Here is a 17,887-nt window from a genome sequence, read left to right on the forward strand (position 1 = left end):
AAAATTAAGTCAGGTATTGGCTAGTGTGTGATGTTTCTAAGGTGAGCTTGTGCGTGACTCGAGAATTAAAGCGTGAGCCCACACTATGTGTCTTATGCTGTGAAGTCATGTGCCCTGGCCGCTGCAGTACAGTTGTGGAAGTAGTGTTAGCATGTGTTTATACCTACTAGGATGAACTACTGACCCGTAGTGGTGTGAAAGTCCTGGGTACAGAAAATATGTGAGGTATTGTCTAGAGTCTCATGGAAGGAGGAAGTGTTGGCTGCCATTTTGTGATTCTGTTGAAGTGAGTAAGGGGAAAAAAGGGAGAAAAAAGTGTAAAATAGGAGGGTAGGAGCACTGTAACCTCTGTGGGGTGTTTAGGGTGTACTATAGAGGGGGTGCGAAGTGAACTAATCATACCTACTGGTGTGAAAGTGCTAGGCTACGAAAATTAAGTGAGGTATTGCCTAGAGTGTGATGCTGCTATGGTGAAGTGATGCAGGACTTGGGGATTAGAGGGTGATTCTAAATTCTGTGTCTTATGCTGTGAAGTCATGTGCCGTGGCCGCTGCAGTACAGCTGTGAAAGTAGTGTCAGTATGTGTTTATAACTACTAGGAGGAACTACTGACCCGTACTGGTCTGAAAGTTCTGGGGTACGGAAAATATGTGAGGTAGTGTGTAGAGTCTCATGCTGCTAAGCTGAGCTGCTGCCAGACTCGGGGATGAAAGCGTGAGCCCAAACTGTGTGTCATATGCTGTGAAGTCATGTGCTCTGGCCGCTGTGCCACATCTGTGAAAGTAATGTCAGCATGTAGTTATAGCTACTTGGAGGAACTTTTGTTTCGAACATTGTAACTTGTGTATGGTGCCTAGAGGGTGTTTTATAGGGAGTGCGAAGGTACATTCGTGTGTATGAAATGAATTTGGTATTTGAAAAGTGAAAAGCACTGACTCCTACGGGTCTGATGGCGCTGGGGGCGTAAGGTGAGGTGCTGCTGGAGTTGGGAATAAAGCTGATGAACTACTGACCCGTATTGTGAAGTTTTAACGTGCACGTGCCGTTGAATGTTGAATAAAATTTTGCAAAAGTATATCGTTAGGTTAAAAGACAAATTATGAACTTTTAACCTGCAGGTGTCGTACAATGTTCCAGAAAGTGTGGTGATAAAATCGGTTGAACTTGTGACCTGTATGTGGCGCGGAATAATAAGTAGCTTTTCGGAAGGAAAATTAAAAATTAACCAATGGAGGTAAGTTTTGGAATGTCGTTGAAGGAATGAAGTATTCTGATTTGTTCTTTACATGTATTTATGTGTGGAGCCACAGAGAAATTGTGCCATTCCTGGTTTCATTCTTGATGAAGTCGGAGCTTTACATGTACTATGTGAGAAAGAGAGAATTGTATGCGTGTGTCATTTGAAATCTGGATAACAACTACAAAGGTGAGTTAGAAATGAACAAGGTGTGTTATTTGTTTTATAGTATTGATTAAGTATTTGAGGTGATGTTTTTAATTTTGAAAGTATTTTTCATTTCAAAGTAATATAGTGTTAGTAAAGTGTGGTGTTTGATATTGGTTATGAAATATGCATAAAATTAGAGCTGTTGTTATATATGTATTTTATATATGTTTAGGAATTTTTCACAGAGAAGAAGTGTAGTTTGTCATCTTTATAGGACTGTATTGTTTTGAAAATGAGGTACAGCATTAATTTGAGTTTGAAATGTATTTGGGGCGATAAAGAAAATGTTGCACGTTTGCAACTGATACTTTTTGTGGAAATAGTGGGGTGGGGGGTGGTGGTAGGAGACGTATGTGTTATTAAGTTAAAAGCGATATAACAAAATGCAGAAATGTTATGTGGGCAGGTTGTGTTCTTATTTTTGACACTGAGAGGTAGGTTTGAATGTAAGTCAGGGTAGGTTGTTGTACAGTGGGGCCGTGTACAGTGTTTGGAAATTCCATGGAGAGGAGATGGAGATAGGAAAAGTGATACGTTCCTTTTATATGTACGCATAGTTTGAATCATTTGATCCTAAGTTGAGATATATATGAAAATGGTTTCTGGTTTGCATTTGGGTAGAGTGAATAGTTTTTGTAGTTTCTGACTAGTGAATAATAAAAAGGTATATATAGTAAAATATATGGTAGTAAACGTATTAATTATTGTCTGTTCTTATGGAATAGAAGTAGTTGGGGAGTGCTTCTTTAGAAGAGATGTTTTATAAATGTGTTTTAGAGATAAAAAAATGTAAATGTGCGGTATATATTTTCTGTATGAGTTTGTTGACATTAGAGAACTACATGTGATTATAAGTGATACTATTTGTCAGACTGTGTCGCTGTGGCAGATATATGTAGGTGTTGAAGTGGTTCGTGTTTTACTGATGGTGAGCTTCACTATCCCTTTTGAGACAATCGTCAATTTATTCATTCCATTTAATATCTTTAATATAGATACAGTAAAGGGACTGTATATCAAAAGTTTGGGAATTAGAACTTTGTATACTCTCCCCATGCCCTGCTATACACTCTACAGAGTGTTTAAACGACTTTCGTAACATAGAGATGTCTAGCTAGTAAAGGTGGTGTAGTTCGACTGGGCCCATTTATAAACTGTGCTATGGGATAGTTTATGTTTTACCTGGCAATTTGCATGTTTGAATACTTTTTGCTGATAAGTGTTCCGGCAGACACCTGTTAAAATTAACTTGTATATGGGTATAGTGGCGCTACTGGGAATGGTGGGGGTTTCTGTTTGATTTCGTACAGTTAAGCAAGGGCAGGGGTGGGTGTGGGGGAGGTGGTTATGTTGCTGATTGAAACACAGAATATAGTAACGTGCAGATGTCGAGCTACTAAAGGTGATCTAGTACCACTGGGAGCACTTATAATGCGCCCTATCTCATGGGATATGTTTTAGTAGCAAATGTGCATGTTTTAATACGTTTTGCTGGTGAGCGTTTCGGGAAACATCTGTTGAAATTAAGCCTCTGTTTGGCTATAGTGGCATTCTACGTTTGCTGGGGCTCTTTCTTTTATTGTGTAAAGTTAAGCAAGGGCGGGTGTTGAGGTGGTGTAGTGGTACTGTGACTATTTATAAACCGTCTTATGGTATGGTGTATGTTTGAGTTGCAAAATTGCAGGTTTTAATAGGTTTTGCTGATGAGCGTTCCGGCAGAAACCTGTTGACATTAAGTCTATGTATGGCTATAGTGGCGGTAACGGGAGTGCTGGGGCTCGTTGTTTGATTTCGTAAGGTCAAGCAAGGGCTGGGGGTGGGGGAGGTGTGTATGTTGCTGATTATAAGACGGATATTTGTAACGTGGGCATGTGTAGTTACTAAAGGTAATGTAGTTTCAATGGGCCATTTATAAACTGTGCTATGGGATGGTTTATGTTTTACCTGGCAATTTGCATGTTTGAATACTTTTTGCTGATAAGTGTTCCGGCAGACACCTGTTAAAATTAACTTGTATATGGGTATAGTGGCGCTACTGGGAATGGTGGGGGTTTCTGTTTGATTTCGTACAGTTAAGCAAGGGCAGGGGTGGGTGTGGGGGAGGTGGTTATGTTGCTGATTGAAACACAGAATATAGTAACGTGCAGATGTCGAGCTACTAAAGGTGATCTAGTACCACTGGGAGCACTTATAATGCGCCCTATCTCATGGGATATGTTTTAGTAGCAAATGTGCATGTTTTAATACGTTTTGCTGGTGAGCGTTTCGGGAAACATCTGTTGAAATTAAGCCTCTGTTTGGCTATAGTGGCATTCTACGTTTGCTGGTGCTCTTTCTTTTATTGTGTAAAGTTAAGCAAGAGCGGGTGTTGAGGTGGTGTAGTGGTACTGTGACTATTTATAAACCGTCTCATGGTATGGTGTATGTTTGAGTTGCAAAATTGCAGGTTTCAATAGGTTTTGCTGATGAGCGTTCCGGCAGAAACCTGTTGACATTAAGTCTATGTATGGCTATAGTGGCGGTAACGGGAGTGCTGGGGCTCGTTGTTTGATTTCGTAAGGTCAAGCAAGGGCTGGGGGTGGGGGAGGTGTGTATGTTGCTGATTATAAGACGGATATTTGTAACGTGGGCATGTGTAGTTACTAAAGGTAATGTAGTTTCAATGGGCCATTTATAAACAGTGCTATGGGATGGTTTATGTTTTACCCGCCAATTTGCATGTTTGAATAGTTTTTGCTGATAAGTGTTCCGGTAGACACATGTTAAAATTAAGCCTGTGTATGGGTATAGTGGTGCTACTAGGAATGGGGGGTTTCTGTTTGATTTCGTACTGTTGACCAAGGGCGGGGGTGGGTGTGGGGGAGGTAGTTATGTTGCTGTTTGAAATACAGAGTATAGTAACGTGGAGATGTGGAGCTACTAAAGGTGATGTAGTACCACTGGGAGCACTTATAAAGCGCCCTATGGCATGGTATATGTTTTACCCGTAAATTTACATGTTTTAATACGGTTTGCTGATGAGCTTTTCAGGAGACATCTGTTGAAGTTAAAGCTGTGTTTGGCTATAGTGGCACTTCTACGTTTGCTTGGGTAAAGTTAAGCAAGGGCAGGTGTTGAGGTGGTGTATTGGTACTGTGACTGTTTATAAACCATCTTATGGTATAGTGTATGTTTGAGTTGCAAAATTGTAAGTTTTAATAGATTTTGCTGATGAGCGTTCCGGCAGACACCTGTTGACATTAAGTCTATCTATGGCTATAGTGGCGGTAACGGGAGTGCAGGGGCTCGTGTTTGATTTCGTAGGGTTAAGCATGGGTATGGGTGGGGGATGTGCGTATGTGGCTGATTATAAGATGGACATTTGTAACGTGGGCATGTGTAGTTAGTAAAGGCAATGTAGTTTGAGTGGGCCTATTTATTAACAGTGCTATGGTATTGTTTATGTTTTTCCCGCAAATTTGCATGTTTGAATACTTTTTGTTGATAAGTGTTTCTGCACACACCTGTTAAAATTAAGCCTGTGTATGGGTATAGTGGCGCTACTAGGAATGGTGGGGGTTTCTGTTTGATTTCGTATGGTTAAGGAAGGACGGGGTGGGTGTGGGGGAGGTTGGTATGTTTCTGATTAAAACACAGATTTTATTAACGTGCAGTTAGACGGTTGTTGAAATTAAGCTCTTGTATTGGTATAGTGTGTTTACTAGGTTTGGTGTGGCTCTTTAATTTTGTGAAGTTAAGGAAGGATGGGGAAGAGGGTGGTGCAGTGGCAGTGTGCCCATTTATGAATCGCTTTATGGTATGGCATATGTTTTTCTGGCAAATTCCCATGTTTTAATACGTTTTGGTGATGAGTGTTCCAGCAGACAGGTACAGAAATTACACAACATTTCTGTGGATAAGACATCTTCGTGCTGATAGACACTCTTGTACTGTGGTAGAAGGCTGACAGCGTTGATGGAAAATTATGCAACTTGGTGCCATTGTAGATTTTAATGGAAGGTTACACTGTTTGTTTGTTACTATGGTGTAGTTAGGGTTCTAAGTAGGAGAAAAAAAAGTGGGGGTGCTCTAAAAGGGGGGGGGGGCAAAGCTCTTAAAGGGGTGTGGGCTATGCAAGTTGGGGCGTGGTCTAAATCAAGATAAGTATCATTGTGTGCTTTAGAAAATCCTCTCCAATTATCGTACGTTCGGAAAAAAACATTGTTTAAAGGAATTCCCTTTCTTCTACAACGTGGGTAAGCTAGCGTGATGTCTCCAGTTCTCAGTAGTGAGCAACATAAGCATGCATACATCGATATGCATGCTGTCACTGCAGTGTAATAACAATTTTTAAAAAGTGACTATCTTTGAGAAGGCCGAAAATAGAGCCTGGTAGAGAGTCGTTTGGAGGCTGCCTGAAAATAAGTGCCGGTCCCCAGACCCGGCCCAATGAAAGCACAGTACCCATGCATCCTAAGCACTGCGCCATTCAACCATCTTTTAATTGATGGATATATTCCTACTTATATACATAAATCTGTTCGTCCACTTACCTTAAGCATCTATGAACGCACTCGCCGATAGTAATCACTGTGCCATTCATGCAGCGATACGTCTATATATGCATAGATATATCTGTCCCAGAATTAATCCTTAGCATTTATCAGCCCACCCGTCTATTGTAAGGACTGGTCTATGCATTCATTCATCCTTCCATTCATCCATACATTGATACATTGATCTATGTATCTATCGATTGATGCATCTGGCCATGCATCCACTCGCCCTTTATTCAACTATACGTTCTTATTTCCGTGCATCGTCTGCCCCCGATCTTAAATACAATGTATTATACTCATCCAGCTACCCTCTTAAGGCGTTAAAAAGGCTTGCAAAAAGCATTGACAGGCAGATTTTTTAATAAAGAATAACAAAGCTTTGAGTTAATCTTTGTGGAGCATACTTCAACACCCTTCTCTGGTGGTGTTTTAAACAAAGGTACATCAGGCGAAAGAAATGTAAAGGAGCTTTTAAGTGTAATATGTTAATTTAGAAACATAACTTTTTGTCGAGTTGTTTATAGGTACACTGTTTTAAAGTGGCAGTGACTGACAGATACTGAATACCTGTACTTCTTATATTTGAGAAAGTATACCAGAGAGCTAATTTGGGGTGGTGAGAACCTTGAGTTCTATATTTTCATGTGAAGTACAGTATAGGAATATAAAAGTAATGGGAAAGCTTTTATGTTCATATTAAAGAGGGTGTGTGAGAACTTAGTGAGGCAGGCAAAGTGTGGGTTTTCGTAGCACTAAAACAAGACCGTGTGTAAGGTGAGAGCAGGTTCGTGCTGGAGTTGCCTTGTAGTGATCGTTTGCAGAGGCGCAACCAGAGGGAAATTTCGGGGGAGCGTAATTCTTTCAGCAATAGGCAGAGTGGGCATGTAGGGGTTGTAAAAAGGGGTGAAAAAGAACAGAGTCTCCTTTACAAAAAAATGATGTTTTGAAGACCGGTGAAGTACTCGGGTGCGGCTCTCTGTGTGCGCCCGGGAAGCTGTGTCAGAGAGTCCGGGGCAATGGGCGTTGCACGCCTGGTGGTCTGTCTGCTAATCACCCCACGATGATGTTGCTGGTGCGTTGCAAAAAGAGAAGGGAAATACTGAGAGGCAATGGCTCTCTTTAAAGGATTTCCCTTCTCCTACAATGCGAGTCACTTCTAAGTAGTGAGCAATGTGCATGCTCTCACAGTGTCACTGCAGTGCAATAAAGAAAAGAAAAAATGGATTATGTTTGTGAGGTCGGAAAATAGAGCCCTATAAAGACCCGTTTTGAGGCTCCCAAAAATAAAGTGCTGGTGGTCATATCCCCACAGACACCCCCTCCAATTAAAGCCCTGGGTGCAGTGTTATGTTTGCGAAGTTGTTGATAAAATTGTTAGGTAATAATGAAAATTTGTATGTGTGCTGTTTGGTTGATAATATCATTCTAAGTACATAGATTAACATTTAAAAAAATACTATTTATAAAGTTGTGTGCGGTGGGTTGCAGAGAAAGTGGTGTGGGGTGGTGAGGTGTGGCGGAGAGGTGAAAAGTATGAGGTAGTGCAGTTATATATAAATTGTAAAGGAGTATGTAAATAATTGAATAAATACTTGCTGTATGTTCAATGGCACTACTTGTCATCCTAGTGCTCATGTGTCGTGCTCCATCACGTTGCAGCATTGGGTCTTGAAGTTGTTGGTGGAAGTTTTGCAATTGTATGTTATTATTTTAACATAGTGAAGAAATTTGAAAAATAATTTAATTTATTTTTTGTTTTTCAGAAAAGTATTTCGTTTGGATTGAAATTTGAAAATGCCTAGAAGAAGTGAAAAAAAAGAAGTAAAATATATATTTGACGAAAAGGAAAGATCTTGAAGTAGAAAAAAATGTGAGTAGTAGAGAAACTGTTTGTTTGAGTAAAAGCAAAAGACAAGTTTTGAGAAAAATATTACGAACATTTAATGAGAAAAACATCACACAAAGCAAAAAGAAGAATTTTTCAAGTAAGGTGAAGCAGAGTTCAATTTCAAATACGAGAAAAAGGAAAGATGATAAAGAAATAGTATCTGGTACTCAGAGACAAAAACAATTTCAAGATATTCGTCAGAGACTTTTTCGATCTAGAGTGATTCAGAATTTGTCGGAGACATGCTGCAAATATAAAAGAAGAATGTTCCAATTCGAAGAGAAGCAGCGTATTGAAAGTATAGTGGATACTGCTTTCAATTTGAAACAGAAGTTGTTCATTTTGATTTTAAAGAGATTGAAAGTATTGGATAAAATAGTGAAAGTATTGAAAGACAAAAGTAGAAAAAAAAAGACTTGTGAACAGAACTAACTTTTGAAAAATCTTTACTGGACATTGGAGACATACTTCTAGTACTGAGCTTTTTTTTAATGAGGATAGTTACTTCCAGGAAAATAGTTTATCATTTGCAGTTTATAATGGAGGCCGTTGCTACGAAGTTCAGGATGGTGTTCCTCTTCCAAAGGAGGAAATGGTTGGTAAAAGTGCAGAAGAGTTAATAGCTGAAGAAGTGCAAGGGAAACATCCACGAGCTCCTGTGTATAAGTGGAGTTGTAGTAGCATTTGTAGCATTCGACAGGAATCCATTGATATAATGAGAACTTTGCTACGAGAATATGCTCAGAAAAGTATAAAACAGAAGATTAAGTTGTTACAAGGACTAGATCCATCTAATGTAAGAAAATATAGTGAGAAGTATGGGCATTCTCTCGCTTGTCTTTCAAGAAAAGTTTGTAAATGTGTTTTTCATCATTTGAGGATGTTAGCAGTACACCATTCAGAACTGCGTAACTTTGTAAAGAAACTGTACTATGTAAAAAGTCCTGCATTAAGTTTAAGTGAACTGAATGGAAGTCTTTTATATGGTTCTTTATCAGATGTTCAAAAAATTTGTGATGATATTGAAATGCGATATTTTGGTTCAGAAGAGCAGTTCATAGAAAGTGAAAGTTTGACAATTACAGATGTTGGAGGAGATGAGAAAGTGATTAGCACTGATTAGTTTGAAGAAGAAATTGGAAAGTTTAATGTAGTGTGCTCTGAAATACCAAACTATGTTTATGTTTGTTGTCGACTTACTCATTATAAAAGTCAAGTAGGAATGTTGATTTGTATTTGAAAAGTGAAAAGGAGAACAATGGTAAGTGGGAAGAATTTGCAACTTACTTGTTTGTTGAAGGTCGATTTGAGTTAGGTAGTGATCAATGTATATGTAAATATTGTTACAGCAAATTCGGAGAGAACAAAATGCCTGCTAGAGCAGTGCATAATAAGTTGGAGTTAGTAGATATTCCGCAGGAGCTGGCTAAATTGAATACATTTGAGTCGGTTCTAATTCAATCTGTTCATCCTTTTCAAACTATGACTCGGATGCAGCCTAAAACAGGCAAACTGCCACCAACAGACTTGCAAAGAGGGCTGAAAGGAAGAGTGGTGTACTTACCTTTGGATTTTAAGAAAAACATTGAAACTATTGCTGGAGAGAAAGAGGAAGATGAGGCAGAAGTTATTTTTAGTAAATGGTGTACCCACAAAGAGTCGGAAAATATGGCAAGAATTTGTGGATGTTAATAAAGTTGAAAAGGCTACCTTATATCTTATAGAGAACAATATTTATTACGAAAATGTAAATGTGGATGAAGAGGTAATACGTTTAGAAGATGATTTTGAAATTTCAAGTGGTCAAATAGAGAAAGTGGACAAGTCAAGGACTGAAGAGATTTATAAACATTATACAATATGTCCTTTGCATTCAAAAGAAGTGATAGGAAGTAGCATTGAGTTATTTCAAATGAAAAAAGCACAGGGAACTTCAATGAGTGTATGGGAGAAAAGCTTGGAAGCTCGTTGTTTTCCACAGTTGTTTCCTACTGGAGAAGGTGGACGATATGATGACCGACCTGTACGGATTCCAGCTTCAGAATTTCGGTCAACAAGATTATATTCTGAAGATCCTAGATTTTGACAGTGCAATCCATACATATTTCACCTTCTGTTTGAAAGTGATCTGTCTTCTCTCTCGTATGCAGTGAATCATATACTTAAATCATGAATCACTTCTTTCTGCAAAAGAATTTGTGGAGAAAGTTCAAGAAACAGATGAAAATTTAGAAGCACAGTTAATCAATTTGATGGCATGTCAAAGTGGAACAAATGAGTATTAGTATCGTCGTCATAGAGAACTCAAGTGTATGTTACGGAACTTAGGTACACCAACATGGTTTGTCACACTTAGCTGTGCAGAGTATGCATGGGAAGATTTGCTTGAGTTTTTAAGAGAAGCGAATTCTAATATAAAAATTGTTGAAATAAAGAATCCTGGTGAGCTGTGTTCATTGGATCCTGTAAATATGTGCAGATATTTTAATCATAAGTTTCAAGGTATGATGTCTTTTATCTGTAATAAAAAGAATCCACCTCTTGGAGAAGTTACCGATTTCTTTTGGAGAAAGGAGTACAAAGCAAGAGGTGCACCTCATATACATATGCTACTATGGGTCAAGGATGCACCAAAATTTGGAACTGATTCTGATGAAACAGTATTGTCTTTCATCGAACAGTATGTGACATGTGAGATTCCAAGAGAAGGAGGAGATAGAAGCTTGAGACAGCAAGTTTTACGTTTCTAAAGTCACTGTTGTGGAAAGTACTGCAGAAGAAAATACAAGTCTAAAGGAAAATTTTACACCAAATGTCGGTTTGGTTTTCCCCGTCTAGTCATTTGTAAAGGAAGAGTAAATTCTTTTTTTTCTTCTGTGAGGCACACAATAACTCAGAAATCTCCAAAGAATACCTACAACTTAAAAAGAACAGAAGTGTCAAAGTATATCAATGACTACAATCCAGTAATTTTAAAAATGTGGTATGCGAACATGGACATCCAGTATGTTGCGGATAACTCAATTGCTGTTGCACGTTATGTTACATCGTACATAACAAAATCTAAAAAAACAGAGATGAAACAAATGTGGTAAGAAATTGCACAAGAGAATAGTCTTAGCAAAAAATTGTACAGCTATAGTTTAAAAATACTTTCCCACTGAGAAATTGGATCGTATGACTATTCAGACCGCTTGTGTTCTTCAAGTTTATATTCAAAGTCACAAGGAATCATTTGGGTAAATTTAGGTCTTGCCGTCAAATGAAATAGAGTGTTGAAATCATTGGAAGAAATTGAACAATTAGCAGCAAATGAGCCAGATAGTACAGACATTCTTAAAACTAATATGTTGGACACATACTATCCGAAAAGGAGTCAACATCTGGAACAGCTATGTCTGTATGAAGTACTTCAACATTACAGCTTCAAAAGAAATGTTAAAGAGAATTTAAAAGAAGGAAAGTTTGCAGTAGTTGGATGTCATGGTTGTTTAGTAAAACATGCAAAGGGTAATCTTATAAACCACAAGAAACGTAGTTGTGAAACTCCAGATAAGCGAGAATTTACCTATTTAGTACTTCTGCAGCTGTTTAAACCATGGCGTAGCGAAAGTGAATTACTTGGAGAGTTTGACTGCTACGAAGATTCTGTTAATGCTTTTAAAGATAGCATTCGATTTCCAATTTTCCCTACATATTTAAAAATGTTGAATGATGAAGTTGAACAGGAAAAGACTATTATAGCTGAAATAGTTCATGAAAGTTCTTAAGATAGTCAAAGTAGTGGTCCATGTAGTCAAGATCCTCTTGGACAACCAATGCTGGAAAATGAAGCAGCGATTGCTATGCATGAAGTCGAAATTGCAATGCTAGAAGCACACGAGCAGAATATAATGTGAGAAGTTGGCCTGGTATATGCTGCTCACTAATTCTAGTGATCACCTTGTACCATGCCAAGCAACCCTTATGGTGGTGGTTGAAGTCAACCTAGATAGACCAGCTATCCTAGTGGTAGCGTGGACAGTGCAGTCTGCAGGCTAAACTCTTGAGGGCATGTGAAGCCAGCTGTTTTACCATATGTAACCTCCTTGAATACCAAATGAAAGGACACCACACAGATATATATTCAAAATATATATGTATTTATTTACTAAAAGTATCCCCTATACTCTTTATGAGCACAGAAGCACATTCGTTAAAACAAGGCAATGTTTAAATATACAAAAGTTGCACAATTAAGGATGGGCCCGGGTGGCCCGCTAAACCATATACTAAAATAGTGGTATAAGAACCACGTATAGGAAAGTAGGAAGGCCTAGGGCCTTGAGAATTGCTAGGACTACAGGGAGCTAACAGTAGTTAGTGACCAGGAGGCCCACAGGATGCGTGTGCAGTGTTGAAAGTTACACGCGTGCACCTATTGGATTCAATGGGTGCCTAAAAGTCGCAAAGTTAAAGTAAAGGGAGTCTTCCGGATGGACCAGAACCTAACAACTTGAAACCTAGACACTAGAGATGTTTCTCTACCCAGGAGCACCGGAGTGCCAGCATTACCTCACCCACAGGAAGGGGTGCATAGGGGTCAAAGTGCGTCGGGTTTCGTCGTGCAAGTCTATGGAGCCTGAGGATGAAGATGCTGCAGGCGGCCAGGCAAGAAGAGTTCCGGTGGATCCAAGGGTGGATCTGAAGAGTAGAAGACCTGAAAGCAGAGGGGACAATGTTCAAAGTCACTAGCCAGTGACCGGCGTGGAACCAGGAAGGAACCAGGCGATGTCGGGTGCCAACAGGTGAAAAAGTGAAGCTTGTCTCTGCAGCCACGTGGAAGTGAAGATGTCGACGACGTCCAGGAGTTACTCACGAGCTGTCACACAAAGGCTCTAGCTGATGGCGGTGTCGGCTTCTTGATTGGAGCAAACAGGCCTTGGCTAATGCAAGCCACGCAGGAATCGATGAAAGCTTGGTGCTCTAACCAGCAAGGTCAGAGGGGCTGCTCCTTTTCACAGGAGCAAGGGCCAGTCTGGAGCAACCAGACCAGCAGTGTTGTATGTAGATTTCATCGCCAAGATGGCCACTAGCCAATGGGCCAGTAACCGGGATGACGCGTCGAGTGGCAAAAAACAAAAGGGCCCCACGCAGATCTCGTGGATGCTGGAGAGCTGGTCTTTGGTGCAAATGCTGCTCGGTGTTGGAGCTTCTCAGGGCCCAGTGCACAGCAATGAGGGTGCCTCAGGTGATGCGCAGTCAGCGTGTCGTGGACGTTTCAAGACGGCCGGTCCCACGTCTCTCGGTGCCTCCACGGGTCTCTTCTTTGCAGGGACTGTGGATCAGGCTCTGAGATGTCTGGGAGTATGGGTCTTGTCAGGCTCTGGGCTTGGTCTCCGGCAGGAGGTGGCGGCAAAGCAGTTGTTGAGTTGCTGGATGGTGCCTGTGTTCACAGGGTGGTCACTCCTTGGCCACAAGGGATATTCTCTTCAGTCTTCTGTGCAGCAGAACGTCGAAGTCCAGTGATTCTTCTTCTTCAAGTGGAGTTTCAGGATGATCTGAAGTCTTGGGACACAGCTCCTACTCTTATTCCAAATCTAAGGGCCGGATTACCTGCTAGGTCCCTCCTCTGGGTGGGACCAGGAAGGGGGGTGGTTACACCCCCTTTCCTTTGTCCAGTTTCGCGCCAGGGCTGGGGCTGGAGAGCCCCAGCTCCGGTTTGAACTGGCATATGCACAGGGACACCTTGTGTGCCCCAGGCATGTCTCAATCTATTCAGCCCTCCCTAACCCACTACACAAAATCAAGTCTGGGGTGTTGCTAGCACCTCCCCTGGCAGGAAACCCTTTGTCCAAACCTCCCAAGCTGGAAGGACTCCCAGCAGCAGGAGGGCAGACTTGTGTCTGTGGTGGCAGCATCCATTTTGTGATGCTGAGGCTCTGTCTAACTTTACCCGGGTTTCAGGTTAGGTACATGTCGTGTCCCTCTAGAAGGGTGGAATGCTACCCCCCGTCACCAGAATTGGCGAGGGGGTAGTATTCCAAATCGTATGACACCTTACTTGACATGTTTCGATAAAGCCACACCAGAGTTAGCATTTGACCGCGAGGTCCATAATGCACTTAAGAGTATATGGTATGGCAATATCATGAAACAGCTAAAGGACGTTGTTCCGAAAGCTGTAGACAGGCTCAGCTCATGCCAGAGCACCATCTCACATGAAACCAAGCACTCTGCCTCCAGGATTGTTAAGGCCTGCCATAGGAGTGACTTATAGGTTTACCATGTGTCCATATAGGTTAGATATAGATATACTATATCTTAGTAAGAGGTCATTACACCAACTTACCCCAGCTGAGTGATCAGCCAGTTGTGTCAAATAGTGAGGCCAGGCCAGGGGTGGCATAATACATGCTGCAGCCCCTGGTAGGCCTTGGATACACCTATGCCCTGTGTACCTGGAGTACACTGTTACAGGGGCCAATAAGGTGAACCAGTTCTCATTGGTAATGCACCTAGTGTGTATTGGCATTAATTTAGGGAGAGAGCAGCAGAGCTGTGGGTCTGATTAGCAGGCCCACAGCCACACTAAGTCATAAAACCAGTGAAGCAAAAGCAAAAATTTGGGGTGACCATAGGATAGCAGACCCTACTCTCCTACGCATAACATTGGAAAAGTTAGAAGAACAAGTAAATGTTGAACAGAAAGAAATATATGTGCAAGTGAGAGAATGGATAGAACATGGTTTGTTGCATGAAAAAAAGAATGTCTGTGTTCATCTTTTAAACCTCTTCTGATGTACATCAGTGGTCAAGATGGGACAGGTAAAAGTTTTTGAATTAAATTTTTGACCAGTTATCTTAAAAAAAACAACTGGTTCACATTTATGTTGTGTGGTAACAGCTCCAACTGGATTAGCTGCACACAATTTTAAAGGATTTACTTTGCATAGATTATTGATGTTACCAGTGGAGCATGATAATAAATTACAATATCAGAAGTTGTCTGGAGAAGCTTCTTATGAAGTGTCATGAGTGCTGAAGAAAATAAAACTTTTAATGATTGATGAGGTGAGCATGGTCTCAAACTTAATTCTTGCTTTTGTACACTTAAGAATGCAACAGGTATTAAAAACAGATTACAACGTTCTATTTGGGGGAAAACATTTAATTGTATTTGGAGATCTGCTACAACTAACCCCTGTCAAAGGAGAACCAGTGTTTAAAACTCTTCTACATGAAGACAATAAGAATTTTTTGGGGAAGTATTGGAAATGTGAATCTGTGGTTAAATTTTGAATATAAAGAACTCACTTAGAATATGCGACAAGCAAGAGATAAAGATTCTGGAAATATTCTAAAAGATGTAAGAATTGGTGTTCTAAGCAAACATGGTTAACAAGCTTTTCAAAGTCGTCTACTAAAGAACTTGTTTACAAGTGAAAACACACCAGCAGAAGTAATGTACAAGAAAAAAAGTCTATAGTTTGCTTAATGCCTACAGTGGAAGAGTGTTATACATTTAATAGAGAGCTTATGAAATTGGAAAATCAAGAAATAGTTCACATTGAGGCTATTGATAAAATAGAGCATCAAGGAATAACAATTGTTCTTTCAGAAAAACTACAGACTAAATTGGATTCTTTGGAAAAGTCTGTATCAAAAACTGCTAGCTTAGAAAAAATGTAGATGTATGTTTAAACTGTCGGGTAATTTTGAAGCATAATCTGAATGTAGAAGAAGGTTTAGTGAATGGAGCAATGGGGAAAGTTGTTGATTTTGTGAAATATCAAAATAGAAATGGAATTGAATTTTTGAAAGATAAATTTGATCAGATTGTAGAGGTAAGACAGATTGCACGTCCTGCTGCATGTTTTTTGCTTGTAAAAGACTTGTATGTTCGTAGAAAACAGTTTCCCTTCTGTTTAGCATATGCAATAACTATTCACAAATCACAAGGTTTAAGTGTAGATAATGCTTTGGTAAATGTTGGAAAAACTGTGTTTAAAGAGGGAATGGTATATGTTGCATTATTTCGAGTTAGAACGTTGTCTGGTTTGTATTTAATTGATTTTGATGAGAACAAGGTTAGTGCTGATGTTAATTGTATAAGAGAATATAATCGTTTGGGAGGGCTTTATGCTCCCCATTTAGGTGAATATCCTATATATGAGAAACGTGTTGTGTGTTCAAAACGCAAATATGTTGAAGAGTTAACTATGGCTGAAAAGCAGAAAGAAAATCAACAGAAAAGAAAAGATGTAAAGAAGCAGAAAATACAAACAAGTGATGATGTTGTTGGATACCAACTAGAAAATGCTTCTGGTGTCAACTGCTATGGTAATGTCATTCTAAATGTTATATCTTATCTTGAAGATGTTTGTGGTGAAATTATGGAAAGTCAGGAAAAAACTTTATGTTCTGCACTCTACACTTTATTTCAAGAATTGAGAACTGATAGAAGTAAGATTCATTCTGCTTCTGGTATTCGCCAACTGTTGGATACATGTACTGGATCTTTAATGTTCAGTGCTAATATACAGCAGGATGCACAAGAATTTCTGATGGTTATGCTTAGAGTACTAGAAGATGAAGGAATTCAGATTGAGAGTTTATTTGGACTCAGTTATAAATGGGAACATAAATGTGAAGAGTGTTTACAGAGAACGATTTTTATATTTAACAATACCTGATTGCAAATCTGTACCATTTTCCAAGTTAGTAAAAGAAGCTGATCATGAGATGATGTGTTCTCGTTGTAATTCAAGAATGCTATCTGCATTATGCCTACAAAGATATGGAAAATATTTGATTATAATGCTGCAACTCTGTCGACCAAATGGAAGAAAAGTGGAAACCAAAATTAAAACTTTTGTTGCTAATCAAGTATCTATTTCTGGAAGAACTTGTGCAACAGTTGCTATTGTTTTCCATGCTGGAAGTACTACTACAAGTGGACATTATACAGTTTATTTAAAGTGTAATAATGGTTGGAGTCACTGTAAAGATACACACTTGGAAATGAAACCGAGATTGCCTTATGAATTACCCAACTCATACTTAATTTTTCTGAAACAAAGATTTTAGATACACTATTCGGCTTTAATGGGAAGGTGTATATATCTTTAAGGAATTCATACTGGATGCTTTCAAAGCGAAATTTTTGATTCATTATCTGGTGTATTGGGAAAATGTGCAGAGAAACTACGTAAGATCTTTAAGGAATTCATACTGGATGCTTTCAGAGCAAATTTTTTTATACATTATCTGGTGTATTGGGAAAATTGTGCAGAGAAACTACGTCAGATCTTTAAGGAATTCATACTCGATGCTTTCAAAGTGAAATTTTTGATACATTATGTTGTGTATTGGAAAAATTGCGCAGAGAATCTACATAAGATCTTTAAGGAATTCATACTGGATGCTTTCAAAGCGAAACTTTTGATATATTATCTGGCGTATTGGGAAAATGTGCAGAGAAACTACGTAAGATCTTGAAGGAATTCATATTGGATGCTTTCAAAGCGAAATTTTTGATACATTATCTGGTGTATTGGGTAAATTTGCAGACAATCTACGAAGTAAAGGTAAGCTTTGAACATTTGAAGTACTATTGGATGTGTTATTTGTGTTGATTTTGTATTATATTTGAGAGAATTAGGTTTTTTTTTATTTTTTTTTAACAATCTAGTTGAATGTTTTTTTTCCCTGCTGTTTATGATGAAACTACACTGGCATCACTGTGAATAGTGAAGTTAAGTAGTAGCTGATGACAGCAAATAAAGGGAGAAAAATGATTATCTGAATGTTAAATTGTTTTGTATTATTTAAAAACTCATTGCAATTTGTGAAATGTATTACGTTACATAGTACTTTTGCAGTTAGTTCTATGTAGTTGAAAAGTTAGAAAATATAGTATTAATGACAAATACACAATAGTAGTTCTATATTTAAAAAACCTTTGAAATTCATTGACATCATCCACGTGAAAATCAGATGCACCTGATCAGACCCTAATATAACACTTGAAAC

Source organism: Triturus cristatus, chromosome 7, assembly GCF_964204655.1.
Source record: "Triturus cristatus chromosome 7, aTriCri1.1, whole genome shotgun sequence".
Taxonomy (NCBI): domain Eukaryota; kingdom Metazoa; phylum Chordata; class Amphibia; order Caudata; family Salamandridae; genus Triturus; species Triturus cristatus.